Source organism: Protopterus annectens, chromosome 14.part0, assembly GCF_019279795.1.
Source record: "Protopterus annectens isolate FY-2018-M chromosome 14.part0, PAN1.0, whole genome shotgun sequence".
NCBI lineage: Eukaryota > Metazoa > Chordata > Ceratodontiformes > Protopteridae > Protopterus > Protopterus annectens.
The window spans coordinates 165,741,664-165,767,736 of NC_056748.1; positions in this window are offsets into that span (position 1 = coordinate 165,741,664).

Below are 26,073 nucleotides of genomic sequence, written 5' to 3' on the forward strand. Positions count from 1 at the left end.
ACAAGTGGGGTATTGAATTTAAGGTTACGTGACACAAATATGCGATAACATTTTTGCATGTCTTAGTGAAACATACTCTTTCAGATACATTGGAGACTGAGGTATTCCGCAAATTCCCTCAGTATAACACCTTACTACATGCCTCCAGCTTCCACCCCAACATGTCATCAGGAACATCCCCAAAACTCAGTTTCTCAGGGTGAAGAGAATTTGTTCCAGAGCCTCCACTTATGATCATTTTAAACATGATCTTTCCGTCTGATTTAAGGATAGGGGTTACAGGGTTGGTGACATTTGTAGGGCTAGCCAGTTTGCTCATCTTCAGGAGAGATCTGATTTATTACAATATAAACAACATCATATTGACAACAGGGATCAAATTAGGTTGGTAAAAATACAAAGTCTTTTATGAATATTATTTCCAGACATTGGAATATTTTGCAGGGTGAGAGTTGACTTGTGGATTTTCTAGGAGAAAATTGTTCATTTTCCTTCCGTAAGGGGCGATCCCTGGGATCATTATTCAATCACTATAAAAGATGGCAAGATCAGGATAAAGTTTTGGGTGAAAGCACCATCACTGGCGAAAAATTGGTTGGATGCAGTCCATGTGGCCATTGCTCACATTGCTCAAGGGTATCTAAGACTACAAGTTTTATCAGTAAGAACACTCTGACAGTATATGATCTGTCTTTTTTTTTTTGGTAATTGTAGCACCGACTGGGTGATTTATTTGGCCTGTTGTTCATGCCAAGCTTTCTATGTGGGGCAGACATCTAGGCCCCTTAGGATAAGAATCAGTGAGCATATGAGTGATATTAGGAACCATAAACAATCTAGTGCATTATGTAAACTTATTTGTCAACACAAAACTGGGACCTTTAGATTTACCATTATTGATTGTATTTTGAAAAATCAACAGACAAAGCAGGTTTACATGAAATACTGAATTTAAAAGAAAAAAAAGTGGATTGTTAAGCTAGGGGGGCTTTTTCCACCTGGCCTTAATACATATTTTTAAATATTTTTCTTAATTGATGCAATGAGTGAATATTGGTTAATTAATGGTGTTTTATATATATATATATATATATATATATATATATATATATATATATATATATATATATATATATATATTATATTGCTGGAGGGAAACAGCATTTATTATTCTTTGTTCACTGAGGAAGGCTGAAAAGCCTAAACCGGTATGAATTTTTGTAATGTATATATGCATGTGTATTTTTAATACACTATTCTAAATACAGGATGTGTGCTGGCTGATTGTTTTTTCTGATTTATCATTTTTTGGGCTGATGTACTAGCTGTACCTGCGAGTTGCTTTTTCTGTTCAGTTGCTGCATCATAGTTAGTCAATCATGCATTCTGGACCTAGAGCAGACCTTTATAAAGTATGCATAAACCCTACATTTTGATCCCCCCCACCCAATACTCTGGACCATTGGAGTACAGACTTGGGAATTTTAACTGAGATAATGCTAGGGTCTGCTGCAGGTCTGCTACATCTGTATGTGCTAGAGGCTGCGGTCAGTGCTGGGTCTGCTGCAGGTCTGCTACATCTGTATGTGCTAGATGCTGAGGTCAGTGCTGCTGCTACACTGCTACATTTGTATGTGCTAGATGCTGAGGTCAGTGCTGCTGCTGCACTGCTACATCAGTATGTGCTAGATGCTGAGGTCAGTGCTGGGGTTGTGCTACACTGCTACATCTGTATGTGCTAGATGCTGAGGTCAGTGCTGGGGCTGCTGCTGCACTGCTACATCTGTATGTGCTAGATGCTGAGGTCAGTGCTGGGGCTGCTGCTGCACTGCTACATCAGTATGTGCTAGATGCTGAGGTCAGTGCTGCTGCTGCACTGCTACATCAGTATGTGCTAGATGCTGAGGTCAGTGCTGGGGCTGCTGCTGCACTGCTACATCTGTATGTGCTAGATGCTGAGGTCAGTGCTGCTGCTGCACTGCTACATCTGTAGGTCCTAGATACTGAGGTCACTGCTGCTACTGCACTGCTACATCTGTATGTGCTAGATGCTGAGGTCAGTGCTGGGGCTGCTGCTGCACTGCTACATCTGTATGTGCTAGATGCTGAGGTCAGTGCTGCTGCTGCACTGCTACATCTGTAGGTCCTAGATACTGAGGTCACTGCTGCTGCTGCACTGCTACATCTGTATGTGCTAGATGCAGAGGTCAGTGCTGGGGCTGCTGCTGCACTGCTACATCTGTATGTGCTAGATGCTGAGGTCAGTGCTGCTGCTGCACTGCTACATCTGTAGGTCCTAGATACTGAGGTCACTGCTGCTGCTGCACTGCTACATCTGTATGTGCTAGAGGCTGCGGTCAATGCTGATGCTGCTGCTGCTACATCTATATGTGCTAGAGGCTGCGGTCAGTGCTGCTGCTGCTGCTGCTGACAATAGGCCTTGACAGAGAAGGAGAACAGTGTTCAGGCCCAGGGTAACCTACCAGGAGCTACATGAGTTGGAGATTGTAGAGTGCTACAGGGTGGACAGGAACATTTTACAAGAACTCTCTGAGCTCCACCACCCTCAACTCAGACACAGAGCCAACAGAGAGGAGCCCATCCCAGTGGAAACAAAGGTATGTATGACCCTTAGGATACTAGCTACATGTATTTTCAAAAGACCAACTGGGGACTTGATGAGGTCTCACAGGCATCAACATCCAGGATACTCCATCAGTTCCTGGATGCTATGCTACCACATGCCAGTGAGCACATATCTTTTCCCCTCACTGCTGATAGGAGGGACAGCAATATGCAACACTTCTACCATGTAGCATACTACCCTGAAGTACTGGGTGACATAGACTGCACTCATGTACACATCAAGGCACTACCTGGTGAACAGGGTAGAATCTACATCAACTGCAAGGGCTACCACTGCATCAACTGCCAGGTTATGTGCAATGCCCAGGGTATTATCCTGAATGTGTGTACTGGCAGCCCTGGTGTTTATCACAACTCCCATATCTGGCACACATCAGAACTGTACCAAATGTTTGCTGGGGGGGGGGCATCCCACACAGCCATTTACTGGGGGATGCTGGCTACACTCTGGAACTGTTGATGATGACACCCATCAGAAATCCAAACACACCCATGGAGGAATGCCATAATCAGGCACACACACAAACTAAGAACATTACAGAGCATGTGCTTGGGCTTCTGAAGTCATGGTCCCAGTGTCTAGATATATCTGGTGGAGCCCTGCAGTGCACTCCAGCAACATGTGCACATATATTCACAGTATGTGCTATGCTACACAATCTGATCCTGCAGAAATAGCTGCAGCAAAGGGAAGGGATGCACAGCCCCCCACCAGTGTCTCGGTCACCACAGCCACAGTCATAGGAGGGCTCAGAGGAGGAACCCCCTGCTTATGCCCCTGTAGGCAGGCATGGGCATGCTCAGTATGCCCTGACTTTGACTAAGAGACAATACATAGCACATTCACTGACAACCTAGGGACCTAGGGACTGACCCCTTACTAGTACTCACATACAGTAATTAAAATTGATGCCAGGCAACCCGCACAACCTGTACCTGTCCATGTATTGGCTATGTACCGCTTGCATCAGACAGAGTCAGCTCTGAACTACAGTTCTGTCAACTGCTGCATTTGCAAGGTAAGTCTCTAACCTACACAGTACTTGTAAGGACTATTATGATATGGCATTGTATGTATGGCTCTGCTACATTTATGCAAGTAAATATAGTGGGCAATTTGGACAGAAGTAACATCCACATGGGTCTAGAGATACCCATTCCACTATCATGTGTCCTTTAATATTCACTAGGCCACACGCATGGTATATTTACTACATCAGTCAAAGGAGATGTTTAACAGTGGGGTCACATGATATTTGGACTTCTGTGTATCCCAGCAGAACAGGTGGTGCTGCTCCCCCACACCCAACACAGCAGTTTCCCATATAACTGCTTTAACAGTAAGTCATCAATGGTATATCAGCAGTCCAGACAATTTCAGGGTAGTAACATATAAATTGATCATACAGTGTATGTCTCACCTAAAGCAGGAATAACAACATACATATATATGCTGTTGAGTGTGTGATGAATGACCCCTTTCTGTCAGGCAGCTTGTGTGGCTCAGTGGACTAGGAATGTTAGCATGTGTGATGGTGTTGATGGTACTTATCTAGAAATATCCATATCTTTTGGATGTGAGGTATTATTATGTTGCTTTTTACAGTCTGTCAGTCTTTCTGCGGTGTAGCATTATTAACCTCTGTCACATATCAATTACAGCAGAGAGCTGAAGAATGACATGGATAATTTGAGTGAAGTGTAGTACTGCAGAAACAGAACAGATGCCATTGCCTGTAACACACAAAATCCCTGACTGGAGTGCAGGTAGGTGTGGGCTGGAGTCAGTTTATAAGTAGTGAGAATCCCACTGGGCATGCTCATACACTTAGTTAAACATAATGCAATTCTGTTGCTCCTTGCTCAAAATGACCTGTTATATATAGATATGTCTATACATACATACATATATGAATATATATCTGTCTGTCATTATCTCTCTGTCCATAGATAACATACACAAACAGCAACATTTATATATACAGCCATGCTATATACATAACTATGTGTGTGGATGTCTGTCTCGTCTTACATACCCTGAGTAAAGCTGCACTATGAGTCATCTATAATGTTGCTCAAAAGATCCAAACTAATGGATCAACCATACATAATGCACTTACCTACAAACCCTTGTGCCTGCTGGATGTCACCACACATACAGCAACAGGTGAGCAGGTTGTGGAATGTATAATGTTGTCTACACATGCATGGGCAGGGCACATTGTTCCTGCACATAGGCTTACCCATCTGAATGCAAGCAGCCACATATGGCCAAACTGGTAACTGTAGCCACATAGCTAGGATAAATAACAGTTATCTGACTGCTAGGCTGCTAGATGCAGATAACAGTATGAAGCAATTTCACTCTGCAGGCCACAGATGCTGCTCAACACACTCCTAGTTTATGGAATCCGCAAGTAGTTTGCCTGCAGTCATGTATAAAACAGACTTCAGCTATGGTGTATGTGATAAATGCTGTGATTTATAGTATGTAAGACTAGATAGTTTGAGGTTCTAATCTCACTAAATGCCAGTCTGTGTGTGTGTGTGTGTGTGTGTGTGTGTGTGTGTGTGTGTGTGTGTGTGTGTGTGTGTGTGTGTGTGTGTGTGTGTGTGTGTGTGTGTGTGTGTGTGTGTGTTTGTGTGTGTAAGCACGTGCACGCGCATCCCCTGCAAAACAACTGAGAATCCCTGATTGACTACCAAACTGCCAGAGTTCTGCACTTTTTTGTCTTGTAACTTGATGCGGCCTCCAGACTGCCCTCTTCTACAAGGCCTGCAGATGTCATCTACCTTAGAGTATCAGCTGCCATTGTAATGTCAGATGACAGCTGTGGCATATGCAATAAGTACTGCGATCTGTCATGTGTAAAACTAGACAGGTAGGGTTTCTAATCTCACTTGAAGCCACTCACTGTGTGTTTAGCTCCATATGACATAAATATGATCACCTGAGTGACCTAGAAAGAGGTAGGGTTTTTCAGTAATTTGGTTGCAGCAGGTGATGTGAGCCTCCAAATGTCTGACCACAACAAGGCCTGCTGATGTCATCAAGCCCAAGATGTCCTAAAGAGATAGTAATACTAGACTTGAGGTGTGGGGTGTGCATTACGTGCTGTGATATGTAGGGTGTACCATTAGATAGGTAGGTAGTGTAATCTACTTGCAGCCAATGTGGTCCATGTGTGTGATGTGCAGTGTTCTGCAAACATTAATTGAAACTGTTGCCATCATCAATGCAGCCAGGTTTGTGTGGATGGCTGTTAAAACATTTTACATCAGTTTATGGCACCATAGGATCTTTGAACTTTAGTAGCCTAATGGTCCTAGAGCCCTTACAATCCTAGATAAGTTTTTAAACCTATTTACACTATCAACAAATACTGTCCCTGCCCACGAGGACCACAGGCAGAAGCCCTGTGGTGAAATGACAGTCACCCAGCCAATCATACTGATGGCATCTGACAAGGTGCAATGAGGTGCTCTGTTTGCCATTAGGCAGGAGTCTGTTTCAAAGGTTTGTGAAAGTCTGCTAGACAGATCTCTCCAACCATCATGTATTACTAATGCCACATACCAGGTTAATGTCCTGACAGTGAGTAATCTGTGTACTATGCCATCTACAGATATGCAGCATTTTCACTCAAGCAGGGTCACACATTGTCCCATATGTAAGGCAGAGATCAGCTCTGAGTATTCTGTATGCCACAGGCTGCAATGACAGTGATTTCAGATGATCCCCATTGGACAGATACTAAAGACGTGAAGTTCTCTTATGAGGGACCATTGTGTTGCGTGCAACCGCCAGTAGTGCATGCAAAGGTACATTACAAGATGGCCATTGCCCTCAAATATCGTCATGCTGAGGGATGAGTACATGGAGGTATGTTAATTCTGGGTGAAAGTGCCCTCAGGCATGACATATGATTCCCTTCTTACCACTGGGGAAACATGGTGATCTAAGGTACCTTAGGTGCAAACCTGTGTGGCCAGGCCTCTGTGACAATTCTATCACCCCTGAGTATGTACATCAGGTGTTATTCCAGGAATATAGTTGTTACAGATGGAAATTATACTACATACATATTTGCATGGAGTTTGCATCCATTAGTATGTCAACATGCATTTGTTCAGCAATACCCTATTGCAGGATATTGACATAACTCACAGATTATTTGACCGCTCACAGTTTGCAGACATCAGCCAATGTAGTCAGTCACAGACATTCAGGTATTGCTTGTACCATGGTTAAATGGATTCCAAGCAGTAGAAGACCCAGGACTGAGCCCTGTTGAACACTGCTGCTTACAGCTCAGCTACTGGAGGTGGATTCCCCTATTTTGAGTATGTGTTCCATCAGTGAGCCGCTTAGTGATCCCTATAATGTTATTATAGTTGATTTCTAATTGGGTGATTTTGTCAAAGATGACTGAGTGGAGGATACAGTTACATGGCTTTGCTAAGTCCAGGGAGTTGTATGCCCTGATGTCCCCTCATCCACATCCTTGGTGACTGCTTCAGACATGTCCACCAGGTTTAACAGCCATGATCTTCCTTTCAGAAATCCAAACAGTGTCCAGTCAACTGTTTGTAAATTACATTTATCTTTGCTGATCAACTCCATGATGATTTGCTCTATGGTTTGAAAGATATGGCTACTCAAGCAACTAGATCTAGTTGTGGTGGTTGGTGGATACACCACCTCTGTGCAAGGGGATAACAGTTGCCATTGTCCAGTCTGCTGGGATGCAGCCAGTGGTTACACTACGAGTGCAAGGAGTTCCCAATAGTGCTAGTAATCCTTGTTGGATCCCATGTGGGACACAGCCTGGGATGTTAGCATGTCCAATAGATGCTGTGTTTCCTCTGTAGGCAGGGCAGTTACAACCTGCTCTGTAGATATAGATGGTATGTGACAGGTTGTAGGGATGTCACGTGGCACATGTGGTGGGGCCACAGAAGTAAAGTTGTCTCAGAACCTGTGGGACAACAGGTTAGCTATGAGTACAGACTCATTATATGTATTATCATTAAGTACGAGTTCACCAACAATCTGGGCCTTTCCTCTGAGGTTACACATGTAGTTACAGTGTGCATTGTGGCTGTTCTTTGTGAGGGAGGCTAATTTTGTGACATACTGTTTCTGCACGACATCACAACAACACTTTGTGCTTGTTTTAGTTGAGGAAGGTGTGCCTACATTTTAGGGGGGACCCCTCACTCAAACTATCACACAGCAATGTCCACCTCTTAGTGTCCAGCCTGCTAATGGCATTTGTCCACCAGACAGGTTTGCTTTGCTATTAGGAGCTTGTTTCTCCCATTAGGTACAGCCAAGTCTAAATAGTTGCACTGGTGCTTGCATAAAGCATTGGCATAAGGCTCTGCATACTTGCCTGTCCCATCTGCAGGGGGGGTGCAGTCATGCTATGTAAACCATCCCATAGAAGGTAATAAATTGCTTTGTTGATGTTTATTACTGTATTTTTTGCAGTGGGGTATAGGTGTGAAACTTAGGTTTAATGAGACAGATCTGTGGTCAGATCTCACCAGGGAGGACCTCACAGTGGAGGGGCTGCAGTGGTCACTCATATTGGTAAAAACCTGATGCAGTATATTGGCTCCCCTTGTGCGGATGTCATGCCACTTTTCCAGGGCATTGTAGTGAAGGACATGGACTAACCTTTGGGCAAGTGAGCTTAAGCATGACTAACCAACACAGCTGGTGGTTACTTAATGTAACCCCAAACCATGGCGTACTGATGTATCCTGATAGACACAAATATAATCAAATAAGCACAATGGGTGTCTAGATTCATGAAGCTGCTCCTGTAGCTGGCAATGGCTTGATTAGGTGCCCTTCCAGCCATGAATAGCACCTGCAGTGTGTTCAAGAAATCACACGGTTCACCAATCTGCATGATTATTCCAAATATTCCAAAGACAACCACAAGACATTGTATAGTTATGTCAAAATGGCAATGCTCAGATCTGCTATGAGCTACAACAGAATGGCATTAAATATACTGAAATTAAAGAATTTGTCTTTAAAAAGATAATATGGGTAGGTTGAACATATGTTTTTATCGTATTTATCGTTTTTATGGTTTTAAGCTTACAGGTTTAATGAGAAGTTAATTGGATTGACGATTATTTAAGATTATAATAATCTTTTTTGTGTTGGTTTTTAATTATGGTGCAGTAGGATTTTAGTTTATTATACTTGCACCTTTTAGGACGAAAGTTCTCTGTTTGCTGGGTCTATGTGATTTGTTAGTTTGAACACACTTAATTAGCATAATTGATTGTATAAAAATGTGGTTGTTATTCAGAGATGTAAAACTTTTTTGTCTGAGGAAGGAGCGCCATTGAGTTCTCCGAAAGCGTGTGCTTACTTCATTAAATTTACATTTTTTATTGTCAGCCTTGGACTTGTGCTTTCTACAGCTCATTCAGTTGTTTTACCCAGTTTTATGACCAGTAAAAAAGGGTAACAGTTACATGCTCTTACTAGATTTAAAACTGGTGTACATATTCACCATTCTAGTAGCATATGTTGTGTATGGTACATTAGAAATGACAGTCAAGTTAAATTTGCAGAATAAATGGTTTACTGTTACAAATCTGACAGATGAATTTTTTATTGTTTTGATTCATCAGACATTGCTCAAACCTTTGAAATATGGCAACAACATATTTCAATACATAAGCAATATCTTCAAGAAAAAATACCTGCTTCTCAAAATGAATCCACCAGACACAAACACCACGTAATAGAAGAAACAAACAGGTGGAATCAGCACTGAGACAGTCAAAAAGGTTTTCAAAAGCATTTCAATCACGAACGTAATCCAAAATGATGAATATCCACATGTAATCCAAAAGTAAAAAGCTTTTATTCACAGAGCAAAACTGATGAGCGCTTTCACGTATACAATATATGCTTCTTCAGATCTAACTTCTTATGCCTAGTACTAGCATTTAAATACTCTTTCCAATTAAATTGAATTGATTCATCAAGCAATTTAAATAATCTGATTGATTAATTCATTCAACAGGTTAATTAGATTTCATTTAAAGTGCTAGCTACCCAAACAGATCTCTTACTGAAGTTATACAAGTGCCCATTTTAAACAAAAATACATAAAACTTTATATAAAAAAATATAACATATAAAATAACTAATCTTATTAAAATTATTTTACTATAGTAAGGAGTGCTATATACAGAAACTGTATGCAAAGTGTATAAGAATACATATATAATTCATAAATAACTGTAATTTAGGTCGCTCTTTATCATATAATATACAATTTCATAGCTCTTGTGTTCATCAGTTATTGTATTCCCACACTTACATATGTTTTTTTCCTAAGTATATATTTCATAGTTAAAATGAAATATCCAAAAAATATCTCTAACTATGGTTAAAAACATGTTTTTAACATTTTCATCAAGTTTATGTAAATCAGATCTGTATAGATGCATTACTATATGTTTTTATAAAAACATTTTTTAGCATTATGTATATGTAGGTCCCTAACAAACTTCCTCTTATGATGAGCTTCCACTTCTTACATATACAACCATTTATATTGCTTTTATTCATTATAATTATTGTACTTAAGACGCAGTATTGTCTCCTATCTCCTTGCTTTAAGTATAGATTTGATAGATACATATTGATTAATACCTGGATATACATGGGCTCTAAGTTTAAAAATCCATTCTAGTTCTCTATTTTCTAATGAATTTACATGATCTCCACCTCGAACATTAATATTCACTATCTCAAGCACCCCAAATTTAAACTGATGATCTTTATAGTCTATAATGTGTTTGGCTAAAACATTCAAGGGGTTTCTGCATTTTATGTCGTATATATGATTATATATTCTATTCTTTAGTTTTCTTTTCATCAGTCCTACATAGAATGCTGAGCAGGACTCACAAGTTGCTAAATATATTAAACTTTCAGTTGCACATGTTGCCTCAAAGTTAGGAGTAAACATATATTTCAATGTTGGATGCATGAAATTCTGTTCAGTTGTAATGTGGGCACATATGTTACATTTCTTACAGGGAAATGTACCTACCCTTAGATCTCTTCTCAGATCCATGGTGTCATTCATTCTAGGGTTGGAGCATAATAGCCTTTTCAAATTTTTGTTGTTCCTATATGCAAACCTGAGGGAGCAGCCTACAACCTCAATAGTCTTATCATCTGTGGTTAGAATTTTCCAATTATTTCGAATGATTTCACTAATCGCTTTCCTGTCATTGCTGTAAGTCCTGACATATCTGAGTATAGCGGTTACATTTTTAGTTGTCTCCATATTTCTTACTTTATGATTTTTACAAGTATATCTATTGGATTTGCCTTTCTCAACCAAATTTGCTTCCTTATGGGGAGTAGATTCATAAACTTCTTCTCTAATCTGTTTAACTAGCTTTTTATTATAACCTCTCTCATGAAAGAGTGTTTCCAAAGACTCCATTTCTTTCATTTTTACATTATAGTCTTTGCATAGTCTATCTATCCTGATGAATTGACTTTTAATGATTCCATAGAAAACATGTCTGGGATGCATGCTGTCAAAGTTTAACAGCGTGTTCCTCCAGCATGATTTTCTATGGAGGCTGGAAATTAGAGTCCCTGCTTCAATGCTTAAATTTACATCTAAGAAACTTAATGTATCATGTGAAGTTTCCATTGTAAATTTTAAGAAGTCAGTTGTACTTTCAAGGTAATGTAGGAAGATTGTAAATTCCTCTTTAGTGCCTCTCCAGACAATAAGGACATCGTCCACAAATCTTTTATATAGTACAACTTTCTCAAATGATGTATGCTTAAATAGGAACTCTTGCTCCCATTGAAAAACCACTAGGTTTGCATATGTATTGGCGCTTGGGGTGCCCATTGCCACACCCCATTTCTGATGCTATACCGTTTCGCCATATAAAAAAACATTATAAGACAATACTAGTTCTAAAAGTTGACAGATAAGTATCTGTTTGTCTCTATTGAATCCTCCTCTAAACTGAATGAGTTCTCTGATAGCTTGTATGCCATGGTCATTTGGAATGGATGTGAAAAGATTTTGCACATCCAGTGTTATTAACAAATGCTGTTCTCTAGATAAAGTTTCTTTCAACTGTTCAATGCTATCTAAAAGTTGATATGTATCTTTAAGTATTGTAGGTATATCTTCTACTAATGGTCTCAACGTCTTCTCTAAAAAGTTGGAAATATTCTCAGTAATCCAAAATTCTCCTGAGACTATAGGTCTCATCGGGGGGGGGGGGTTCAATATTCTTGTGGATTTTAGGTAAACCCTTGATTATTGGAATCTTGGGATGTTCATTGTACAAATAATCATATAGCTCCTTGTCTATCTGCCTGCACATAAGCATGTCATAAAGACTATCTGTTACTATTTTATATATATCTGCGAGTGTTTCTCTAGATATTACAGAATAAGTCTGTCTATCGCCCAGCATTGATAGCATAAGAGCATCATATTCTTCTACATTAAACAAAACTAATCCTCCCCCTTTGTCTACTGGTTTAAAGATGAGGGACTGATTATTAGATAGCATTTTGAGAGCAGAATATTCACTTCTACTCAAATTAAAATATCGACATTTTTTCTTTCCATTTGTAAAATAATCATATATACTGTTCTCACATACTTTCATAAAACATTCTACATGTGCAGGAATCGGAGGTGAAAAAGTACTTTTCATTTTGAAGCAAGATACATCATTAGATACATTCGTGGCTGATATTTTGTTGCTGAAATACAATTTTAAAGCTACAGTTCTGACAAACATTCTAAGCTCAATTAATACATCTTGCAATTGGCTACCTTGCGATGGAATGAAGGTCAGTCTTTTATTGAGTACATTGATGTCATCTTGAGATAACACAACCCTGGATCGATTCAGGAACAAATTGTTTAATTCTTTTGGCATCTCCGCTGTTGGAAGCTTTCTCCTGAATACTTCCATTTTCTCCTCTCCCAACTGTTTGTGCGCTCTCTCTGTTGCTGTGCTTGCTTCTGAATGGGGTAAGGTAAAAAATGCGTAGTGGTTTTTTGTGCATTAGCCTTAGGAATGACTCCCATTCTGTTTATTAATTTATTTGCTTCCTGATTAGGAAGCAGTGTAAACGGAGACAAGCCAGTCTCTAAGGGCGGTAACTCCTCGGGTGGTGTAACAAAAACTCCGTCTGAAGCAATGCTCGTTGCATCAGTTTCAGTTGGACCAATGGCAGACGTTGAGCTTTCCACCTGAGTATTTGAAATGTTTATATGCGGTGGATTGCTGTGCAGTTCGTCATTTCTTGTGATATAATTACGATTCTCACTTCTAGGCCAAATAAACACATTTCCTGTGGAAAAGTCTTTAAAGTCTCTGTGCAGTTTACGTTGTTTTACTTGCTCTTACTAGATTTAAAACTGGTGCACATATTCACCATTCTAGTAGCATATGTTGTGTATGGTACATTAGAAATGACAGTCAAGTTACATTTGCAGAATAAATGGTTTACTGTTACAAATCTGACAGATGAATTTTTTATTGTTTTGATTCATCAGACATTGCCCAAACCTTTGAATTATGGCAACAACATATTTCAATACATAAGCAATATCTTGATACAGAGACAGAAGAAAAGCAATTACAGATATTAAACAATGTTTTGTTAGTTTTACAGAGTGTAACATTTAAAGTCAGTGTTACATTTTTAAATGTGACAGTATAGCCAAATGCTTGGATCCAGTGCAAGAAGAGTGCAATATAAATATGATGTCATTGAAGCCAGAGGTTCAAATCTCATGTCAGGAAAATAATACAGTATAATTTTACTGTGTGAGGAAACTTCATATACTTGTAAAATGCAGACAAGTAAAACATCAGAATCAGATCAATTCCATTCTAGTAGTAATTACAAAGACCTGCATCTGGAGCATTTCTCCCTGGGCTTTGTTGAAAATTAGCTTTGTTCCAAGTCATACTTTCCCAGTTAACAAATGTTAAATAAATAAATAAATAAAATAAAATAAAATAAAAATGTATGCATAAAGAGTTCAGGACTTTATATATATTTCATGCAGAAACTGCAGTTTACCAATGCACACCAGAAGCACAGACTTACATAACTGAGTTACCAGATTACAAGCCAGCTCAGTGAGATGAATTAAAGACAGTACCAAATGCCATTAAACAGTATGGTAAAGGTCAGTTAAATATTATTAATGACAGTTTTTATGCAGTAACAGTTCTTACTATTTACCTAAAAATCTGGACTACAAAAGGTAATTGTAGGTATTAACGATTGACTCTTGCAAAATTCAGAAGTACTCTGAGAGTTAAATGATGCAAACTAAAATAGCAAATGCATGTAAGACAGTGGGTGGAGAACTACACATGGAAGACATTCTTTTGTATAAGCTACAGTCTAAGGATTCCAGAGTAAGAAATTCAAAAGTTAAAATTAACTTTATAAAAGTACAGAAAGGCAAAAAATGCTAAATAATTAGTACAGTGTCAGATTACTACTTTAGTTTCATTTCAGTTTATGACCGGGAGAAACATTGCCACTGAGATTTCCATTTGATTCAGTAATGAAGTCACAGCCTTTCTATTTTACTATAGTACATGATCAGGTTGGTTACAGACTTATAAGAATTTATTTAGTAGTAACATATGCTTATTTCACTATAATACATTATCAGTTTGATTACAGACTTACAAGAAGTTATTTATTAGTTTGGTTACAGACTTTTAAGAATTTATTTAGTAGTACCACAGGCTTATTTCACTATAGTACATTATCAGTTTGATTACAGACTTAGAAGATTTCACTAATTTGTTTACAACAGTGGTTCTAAAACTTTATAAGCTGGAGAACCTCTTTTATAAATGAAATATTTTGGTGGACCCCCTATAGGTGGTGGTACACATATGTTACATTTGGATCAACCCTCCCAACCCCGTAATCACCCCCTCCCCACCACACACCCATTTCAGTGTCCCATTACTTGGCTATTTCACCCCAGTTGCCATAAACACTGTTCAAAATTCTCAGTGAGCATACTGTTTTCTGCGTTACTTCTACAGTGATTACAGATACTTGGATTTAATTTAAAACTTTGATTTCAAATTTTATAGCACAGACACTGATAGATATTTGTTAAAGCTAAGCAAAGCAGTACACTCTCACAATGAAAACAGACTTAACATTAAACCTTCTCTGCCTTTGAAACTCACATTCACTGAAACAGCATTTAAACCCACATTCAAAGAAAATACATCTGGCCAGTGGTATATTAACTTTACCTTTATGCTTTTCTCAAAGCATAGGTCCCTAGTGAATATTTTTAGGACCATGCAAAAGTTCTTTGATTCACCTTCCTGACTGTATAATTAAATTTTATTGTACAACCAATAATGACAAAATTGCCCAATTCAGAACATTTCAGACATAAAAGGCTACTCAGACATTTGTCATTACAATCCACCAATATCAGTCAATATGCACAATCTCTGCAAAAGTAAGTCATCAGAATAATTCCACCTTAAAGAGATCTGTAATTAATGAAAAGATGGCTGCTAGCAAACAACTTTATATTTAAGTGTTTCATCTACAAATTCAGTGCCTGCTGCCCTTGAAGAATAAATTGCCTACTTATGTTACATTAAAACAATGGTAAGCTGGTAATATTGCATAGATGGCAAACTGATAACAGGTTCATAGTTACTAGGCATCTCATCCAAACGAGGATGCATTCAGGCCTTCAGCACCCCACCCCCTGAAAATGCAACACAGTATATCAGCAATCCATCAATATGCTGTGGGAGCAGAACCCACAGCCTTCTGCATTAAAATGCAAGTATGCTGCCTGTTGTGCTACTAACACTGCTTTAACTCATTCACACCAACGAAGCTCAGGAAGTTTACACTGTAACTTCCAATGGGCAAAGCCTAAGCCTTTTAACAAACAAATTATGTCCTCACAGTTCAAACAAATGTTCATATCTCAGGAACCACAGGGGTTATGAAAGAAATATAAATGGCAAACCCTTTAGCACAAAGTATTTTTATATCATCTATATTACCTGATCGAACATTTAGGTTAGCGAATACCTAAATGTCGAACTGGTAATGTTGAAAAATTAAAACAGTGAATGGCCAATTTAACATAGGGAATGAATTCCCTCAGCTGCAAACAAAAAAAAATTAAACCAAAATAAAGTGGGGGGCTTCACCCACAACACCACCTGATGTGGGGGGCTGTGCCCCCACACACCCCTAACTAAATATACCAACTCCGAGATCACTCTACAGTGGGGAAAGGGGCAAAATCAACATAACGGCCAAGGGAATTTTTTCCCTGCATTAAATCGTCCGTTAGTGGTTTTTTGCTTTTGCTATTACCAGATCAACATTTAGGTATTCACTAACCTAAATGATCGATCAGGTAATAGGAACACTTTTTATAGTGGTAGTATTCTTTAGGGTCTAGGTCTTAAACTGAATTTTATAAGTCACAGCAAACACAGTAACTATTATGTTTGTAATATTTTGTAAACAACTTACAATATCTGAGCAACCACTCAAGTTGCACACACACTGTCAGCAGCATTGTATTCACCTAGCTGAGAGCTTTCATAAGAGCCTAAGGAGTTTGATCTGTGTTACTTGGTTGTTGAGATATTTAGAAAATGTGAAAATTCTATGTATTTAAATTAATATCATAAAAACAACAGTTAATATCTCTTTACCTGCACTAGACAGAGATAAATTATTAATGCAGTTGAATTTACCATTGTGTAAGCTTTAAGATTAAATCTTTTAAAACCTTGTACATAGCATGGTTTTGGAATTATTGATGGAAATATGAACAAGCAATATTTGACACCTAGAGGTGTCAGTAGGAGTTAACTGCAGATGCACCTGGAGGCGTCACACGGATGTGATGAGTTAAAATTCTGTACCACAATAGTGATACCATTTGCTAAACAAAACAGTTGCACATTGTAAACAGACTTAGCATGAGCAGAAGTAAAAGTCTCTTCCATTGAAGCTCACAATTCCTTAAAAATGCACTTGAAACTAAATTCCTTGAAAAATGCACCTGTCATAATAGGGGGACAGAGGGCCAAAACTAAGGACACATTTTCATTATTGCTCTTATAAACTTAGAAAGTTAATAGGACAACAAGTTTTGCATTAGGATGAATTTTCTGAAGGAGATGAAGTCTAAAGCTCAAATGTCTACCATTATTGTCTGACTTCATTCCTCAATGATTTGCCATGGATATTCCAGAAAAACACAATTTTATTAGAAACAGACTAAAAATATGAGGCAAAAATCTTGACATTCTGCAAAAACCTGAACAGATGAAGGGTATGCTGCCTACTTGCTAAACACACACCTGGCTGCCTCCCTCTTACACACACACCTACCTGCCTCCCTCCCTTTTACACACACACACACACACACACACACACACACACACACACACACACACACACACACACACACAAACACACACACGCACATCTGTCTCCTTCCATCACACGCACATAAATGCACACACACACATGCAAACACACACACACAAAAAAAAACAATCAACCTCTTCAGTGCAAGTAGTATGGACAAAGCCTATCATAATGGAGGAACAAAGGGCCAAAACTAAGGACACTTTTTAAATGTTGCTATAATAAGCTTAGTAAGTTGATAGAACAACAAGTTTTGCATTAGTAAAAATTTTTTGAAGCATATAAAATCTAAAGCTCAAATGTCTGCCATTATTTTCTGACATCAGTCCTCAATGATTTGCCAGGGATTTACCAGGAAAAACACCATTTTATGAGAAATAGATCAAAGAAGGCAAAAATATGGACATTTTGCTAAAATCTGGACAAGTGACAGCTACACTATGGCATTGATTCTTATTCAAGCCTTGATTAAAAAAAAATACCTTAAGGGTCTTTCAACAATATCATCCGGATTGTCACTTCTGCAGTAATTTCTATTAGCTGGCACAAGGGAGAGAAAGCATACCCATACACATACACATACAGCGAGCAACATAAATCCAGGACCTATCTTACTTGGAGGGAACAGAATAGTTTTTTAAATTTCCCTCCATGTTCTAACTGCTGGCAGAAAAAACAGGGCAAGTGCACAACTGTTCAGTGTCAGCTGCAAACAGGGAAGTTGTTCCTTCTTCTTCTAAAACCTAAGGGCAAGCAGCTGCTTAGCCACAAATGCAGAAATTAAGCTGCTCAGCTGCAAACAGGGAATTTCTTTCTTGTATTTTGTTTTAATAAATTGTGGATGAGTAGAGCAACTTTTCTTTCTTCATTTACAGGGTCAGTCATGGATGATGCCCAAAATCCAGGTGGGTGCAAGTGAGCTAAATTAGACCACAAAAGCCAAAGTGAAGATTATTGTTTTTTTTCGCTTCAATGTTTCTATAAAAATGAAATGTAGATAACTGCATTGATTATTATATACATATACAGCATGCAAATTAAATTTGTGTAAATATGTTTCATTTATCTAAAGAAAGTATTCCTTGGAGCTTAAATGGCAACCTGTGTGCATTTATGCAGATTAGAGTTAATGGAAACATACATAAGTATATTCACACAAATTAGTGACTTCACAATACAAAGTATTTCAAGCTTAAGTTTCAGTTTCAAGTTATGTTTTCAGGCAAATATATAACTGTACTAGATTTCAGTTTATGCTTTCATTAGTATTCAGATGATACTGTCAGAAAAAGGTATTCCTTTAATAATAATTTACTTTCCAGAATATAACATTTACCAAATTTCAGTTTATTCTTTTTATTTGTGTTTAAATGATACCGATGAGAAAGGTATTCCTTTAGTGTTAGATTAGTTGGTTTCCAGAATATAATATTTATACACAGCTAGTTTCATATTTTCAGTATAAATATGTATCACTTTAGTATAAATTTCAGTCAAGTGTTAAAACATGACATTCATAGTCAGTTATTTTAAATGTTCAGTAACAGCACTGCTAGACAGTTTCTACAGCATGCATAAATAGCATACAAGTGTAATCAGAACCGACTTTCAGAATTACATGAAACCTTATATTAATCAGTCATTAGTTTTAAGGGTAAAGTGATAGAATTATTTGTAACAGGCTTATCAAGACAATTTACCTAAAAATACGTATTGATACTTATTTAATATACTGAAGGCAAGATAGGTCAGACTTAATTTGTTAATTAGTTACAAAGTATAGGATACATTACATAATCAGGTTTGCACTTTAGACAGAAAGTTAAAAGATGTTGACAGAGTATGCAAAGGTATAAATCTGAAATGCAGAAAGCATAGGTTTTAGTGAAGGCACTTCTACAATCACAGCAGATAGATACTTACAGAATGTTTAAGGTACAAATTAAGGGCACAGACATCTAATGTAACACATCGGGATTTCAAAGATAAATGTACATGATTAGATGAAGATTTACAAAAATGGGTTAATACAGTATATGGCAATTATGTTTCGAGATGCATATGTTATAGAGTTTATAGATGGTTATCATCAAATCAGCATGGCTCTTCTTACATAAATATTTAATTAAAGTTATAAGATATGTTAAAGAATTGCTAAGTTATAATTAAATCAGACAGTTAAGAGACTTCAATCCAAAACATTATCAGATAATTATTTACCAGATAAAAATAAATTATTTTATAGCTGTTATGTTAGTTCTAGTGATCATTATACTATCATTTGCAGACTATATTGATAGATTTATAAAGTAATTACAAAACCAAATCCCAGTTCAGTGATTTCAGAGACAACTGTTAGATCAGATATATTTTTTTGCTAGAATAAATCTTACATAAATGCAATTAATTGAACAGACCTTGCATAGGCCTGAAAATGTAGCCATATTAAGATCAAACTTATATCTTCATTTTATATTTTATATTTTAAAGTAGCTACAAATGTAGATCCCTGTTTTTGGTATCTCAGGATGAGTTGTAAAATCAGATTTAACTTAAATGTAGTTTGTTACTCAAAAATAAAGCATTCTCTTTGCATATTAAACAGGCGTATATCTTCATTTTATATTTCACATTTTACATGGAGATTCAGAGAAGCAGTTTTAATAGAAAGGAATGTTTCGATGAAGGATACATTCAGTCAAGAATATTGATAAGAACAAAATGTGCAAACAGAATGTGCAGTACATTAATTACAAAAAGTTCTTCCCCAGGATTTAATAAACTCCGTGTAGGCGCCGTGTAGAGTCTACACAGAATGCATCCATGTAAATGGCCATGGCCCCCCCTCAGCAGCGCACCATGCATATTAATGATAGCATGCTGCCAAGGGAGAGCCGAGGAACATGGATATTGAATCAGTGTTGTCGATTTTTTTAATAATTTTTTTTAATGGATGTTTTTGAGGTGCATTGCGGAGCGCAGAGATGTCAAGCTGTGCTCACATGTAGACAGCTGACACCTGCAAGACATCCAAAAATAAAAACTGGATGTAATTAATAAGCATAATGACATTTTATGTGTTTTATTTATTTTTTTTATTTGGCATTTGCGCAGCACAGGGCAGACCACAACTAAGCTGAGCGGAGCTCATACATACATAGCCAACACCTGCCAGACATCTAAAAATAGAAACTGGATGTAATTCATTTTTTAATTATTGGTGTGTTTATGCTTGTTTGTGCAGCATGGTGTTCAGCAATGTTAACAGGTAGCCCAGTGGTATGTGTGTAGGTATATTGGATTTCTTAATATCCATGTAGCTAAATTGGTAGAGTTACAGCTATATGTGTAGTAGGTCCAGTGTTCGAATACATGGAAGTCAGAACATGTCTGTATTTTTGATGCACGTTATGCATACAGTTTTAAAATATGACCTCACTGTGCTCTGCGCAATTGTGCTTAAACCTGTTAAGCACTGCATAAACATGGTAATAGCTGCCACTGCTTGTGCGGTGCTCAGCTTCACTTAAACCATGATTGTGCATGTTTGCAAGCTGCTCAGCTCTACTTGACTGGTTTGGCTCTGCTAAGCAATGTGACTTTTTTGAATATTGCTTCATGATGTGTAAGGGTGGGAAAGCAGTCTAAATTAAGTGCACTAGGTAGGAATTCTGCAGAATCCATTAAAGTTCAATCATCTGTCAATATGGCTGGTGGTGTTGAAGAAGACCTGTGCTTTCGGGTGCAGTGGTGGGGCATTTAGGAGTTCAGGGTCATGGTTGGTCTCCTTGTCAAAAACCATGACAATAGGCTTCTGCTGGGTGGTTTCCAGGGCTCAGATTGTAAGGTGGAGGGCTGAGACCGGCTGGCCAGAGAACTCATCAGTGTTACTGGTATCTCCTGCACAGGTGAGCAGTGTCATCACTACCGTGACAACCTGAAAAGGTGAAAGAGGGGACTCTAGGACACCTGGGTCCACGAAGTGAGGGCAGGGAATGTCCCACAAATATGTAAGTACTTTTTCCTCTGTTTTACCAAGATGTAATCTGAATGTTTGTAAAACTGGTATGCATAATGGTGTGCTTCTCTCCCAACAGCTGCAGCTGAGAGGCCTCACAATGTTGAGTCACATGCCGGGCACCTAGCTAGGTTGCACTTTGAGCATAGTGAGTATGGATGCAGCATGCCAACTGTGGTACAATATGCAAGAAAGAGTAAAGCAATAACTGCAAAAACTATATGCAATAAAGTCTGTAGTGCAATAAATGTAGAATTAGAGCTGTAGTTCAATAAATGAATGATAACTGTGGTTCAATAAAAACAAGAAACAATACCGATAAGAGCAAGGAAAATGGTGTTCATCAGGATTGTCTTACAATAGAGCTGTATGCAGTGAGTCTGTAAGGTAAGATTGCTGCAGTCAAGTATAGCACTGTAATAGCTGTAGAATGCAACTCTAATTGCTGCAAACTGTATTGCTTAACTCAGTGTACTGTTCAAGGCTGTCTCTAGGTCAATACCAATCAAATAATGCTCTGTCTTCCACAAACTTCAGGTAATAAAGGTATATGGGTAAGGTAGCCCACTCCACAGCCAGATATTATGTGTGGACTTCACAGATATTTCATACCAATAACAATAATATGTGTTCATCAGTATTGTTGAAAGCAGAATAAAGCTGTAGTAATACATGCAGTATGGTTGAATACCATGCATGTGTGTTCCATTGTCACTGCAGTCTGATATAACACAGCAACAGCACTAGAATGATAGTGGAAAGTTCTGTAACTTGTTTTGAACAATGCATAACATCTTTCCAGAAGATCTCTAGGAAACTATCAGTTACTCTGTAGTCGAGTGCCTCAGTAGTTCAGTCTGTTAAATTCCTTGCCACTGTACATTTTGCCACAAACAGTCCTGAATTCAAATCCAGTGCTATGTAGCACTACATTATCAGTGTCAGTCAAATAATGCTCACAATTTCTCTCTACCCAATAACACAATAATGTTATGAGTGAGTTAGCCAATATTATGTGCAGATATTGTGCTTAGATCTCACAGAATGTTACACTCAATAGCAAGAATGTGTTCATCAGGGTCTACCTGATTTAATTGAAAGCTTCAAAAGCTGACAACAAGAACACTGACACCGAAGATCGACAACGGATAAGACCGATGGTTGAAAATCCCAACGCTGAGAACACTGACATGTTAAGGTAAGTGTGCGGTAGGGACGGATGTTAGGGTCAGGGTGCGGGTAAGGTAAGTGTGTGATAGTGATGGACATTATGGTTAGGGTGCGGGTCAGGTAAATGTGCGATAGTGACGGACTTTAGGTTTAGGGGGCGGGTTAAGTGAGTTAGGGTTAGGGTGCTAGTAAGGTAAGTGTGCGATAGTGACGTACTTTAGGGTTAGGGGAGGATTAAGTGAATTAAGGTTAGGGTGTAGGAAAGGTAAGTGTGCGATAGTGACAGACTTAAGGGTTAGGAGTGGATTAAGTGAGTTAGGGTTAGGGTGCAGGTAATGAAAGTGTGCGATAGTGACGGACCTTAGGGTTAGGGTTTGGGTTAAGGTTAGTGCATAGATAGTTGTGCATGTAAGATTTAGTGTAGGTTTGTAAGGTGTTTGATGTGCTTGTGTTGTGTGTGTGTTTTTCGGAAAAGGTATTTGTTTTGTTGATTGTCGGGATTGTGGTTTGTCGGGCATGTGAAGTTTCGTGTTTTTGAACTTTCGGTTTTGTGGTGTCATTTACTTCGTTGTTGGTGTTTTGGCATGTCGGCATTATCAGGTAGACCCGTTCATCAGCATTGTTGATTCAGAAATAAATCTGTGTAATCCCAGTATGGCTGTATCCCTTGCATGTCCGTACTATGCTACTGCAGTCAATTATTACATTATTTGTAGATGCCCCCTGCAGTCACAGCTAGTGGGTTCTACTCCCATGCCTGCTAACTAAGCCATGATGGCTGTCTAGTTTAATTACTGTACACAGACATGCCTCTCAAGTGTCATGATTTCTTATAATATAATTAAAACTGACTAATCGATCTGTCATATGTATACCTGATAAATTATTACTTGGAATGCAACACATTACCAAATCCATTTGCAGAACACCCTGGTAGTTATATAAGTCCACATTATGTGAAACCATTCTGAGTAGTTCTGTACCTGCATTAGCTAGTGCTTGTCTCTTATTGTCCCATGCTATCAGCTTGAGAGGTATGTACATGCTACAACAGCTATAGGAGAATTGTAGTCACTGTAATCACAACTGTCAATACACACCTGTAGAAGTACGCATGACCAATGTTGCCAGGGATATCATCTGCAATGTCACTAATGGAATGTTTTTTCTCTCTCTCTCCCTACCCCTTATCTTAATCTATTCATTATAATGTATTATTATGATTTAATATTAACATATTTTAACTATATTTTAGAAAATGTGATTGATTATTGTTATATTTTATTATGATTTAATGCTAACATATTTTGTAAAGCCAACTATATTTTGGAAAATGTGGTTGATTATTGTTATGTTTTATTATGATTCAATAGACATATTTTGTTAAACTGTTTTTTTTTTGGCCTTATGGTTTACTTTACACTGGCATGCTGTAGCCATACTGACTGTTATGTTACATTATGTTGTGCTGCACATAATATACATTAATATGTATTTGGATTAATAAATATGTTCCATTCTGTTAATACTAACAATTATTGCTTTACCTCATGTACCACAGCATGTCAAGGTAGGCCAGTTCTGGCTGATCCCCCTACCATGCTTCAACCAGCCATGGCACTGGATCCCAGCAAGTCTGGGACCCAGACCAGTGGTGGTCCCTCTGCTGCCCCTGCACTACCTGCGGCAATCGGGTAGTACTGCCCCTTCTGGGAGTGGTGGCAGAGGGAAAGTAATCACCCAGGATGAGCTACCAATCCTGGTGCAGAGGATAGCTGACCTGGTGGGCAGTGTCTTCCTAGTGCCCAGCCTCCAGCACAACCATCATTGGAGCAGTGAAGAAGCAGTGACCACTGTCCCATTGATGGGGACATGAGTCATGCTGTTGCTGTCTGGAGGCACCTGGAACTTGGATTCCACAACAGCCACCCTGTCAAAGGTGTTTCCCACTCATGGGTCACACACTGCTCTTGTCTGCTGTCTTGTCTGTCTTATCTGTTTGCAAATACATACTCATCTACCCAACTTACCTCCCCCACATGCAGATGACTGCAAACTAGGAGCCATATTAGAGTTCCCAAATGATGTGGACATCCTACAGAAGGGCATCACTGAGACAGATGCCTGGTGTCAGAGTCATGGCCTCAAGCTCAATGCCAAAAAGTGCATTATCATCCCCTTTGGTAAAAACTCTGTATCCATGAACTACCACATAGGCGTCAGTCTAATTAATGTTGAATGTGTGAAAAGAGACCATGGGACCAAGGTGGACAGTGGTCTCTCCTTTGATAATCCCTTCACCACAGTAGTCAGGAAATCCTTCTACATGACACACTTTAAAGCAAAAGGGTTCTCATCCTGGAAAAAAGAGGTAATTGTTCCCCTCTACTCGATACTCATTAGACCCATTGTAGAGTACAACGCCCCTTTTGGAATGTACCTCACAAGACATCTGCAGCAGCTGGAAAGGCCATAGATGTACCTCACAAAGAGGATTACTGGCCTCAAACAGATGTCCTACACTGACTGTCTCAAGAAACTCCAGCTTTACTCCATAGCATATCGCCTACTCTGAGGTGATCTCTGCCTAACATATAAAGCTATGTCAAACTCAGAGCTGTTGGACATGCTACACCTAAAGAAATCCCAATCCCTCTGAGCTGCATGCTCTAGGGACCTAAACTTTGTCACCACAATAAACAGGATATACTGGAGGGATAGATTCCTGTCCCAGAGACTTCCCATACTCTTAAACAAGCTACTCATCTATGTCAAGCAAAGTTCCTCATTAGCACTCTTCAAGAAAAATCTTGATGAGTGGATGGAAAATAGGAAATACACCCCAGGGATCACTTGTGTGGCTCTGCTCAACAGGGGCACAGGATAATAATTTTCTTGGGTGGTGTAAGCCAGAGAACCTTGCTGGCTAGGCTTACTTAGGCCCTTGGACCGATAGCCTAGTATCTACCTATGAACCTATGAACACGTACCTATGCCCCTTCCCCAACATTCAACTCTCACCTTAAAAAAAAATGGACACCTGTCCAAAAAAAAAAAACAAAACAAAAATATCATCCCATACATAGCTCTCCATTTTTCACACATCCACTGAACACATAATTCAGTCCAATTGGCTTGACAACACAGTTATGTTGCCCTCACCCCTCTCTCTCTCTCTCTCTGGGATTTCAGAATCCAAATTTATGTACAAATCTGTCAAAGTGCAGAGTTGTTGCTGCACAAGAAATGGATAGCTATGGTTCTTTTCCTACACCCTTCCTACACATCCCTCCCTGCCTTTCAATATGTTTTTCCCCCACTTGCCCCTTTTTACCACTTTCCTATCTCCCCTTTTTTCTTTTCTTTATATATTTTAGTGTGGAACTGTGTGGTGTGCCACTTTGCACAGCTTCGCTTAGCTCAACTAAATAGAGCTATAATGAGTGTATGTGTTTTTAACTTTGTAAGTCACATGTACAAAATAAACACCTCTGCCATATTTGAAACCCAAGTCCATCACACCTGCAACACACTGCATTAACCCACCACACCACTCTTAATTAAAACAGGTGGTTTAAACAAAACAGTAAATGCCAATTACAGTGATTAGGTGTTTTTCAGTGTAGCTGCACACCAGACCGCACTGTGCAAACTGGAATAAACAGTAATGGAAAAATGGGAGTGCACCTTGGATTCTGGTGCAATAGCATACCACTAGACAGCCAAA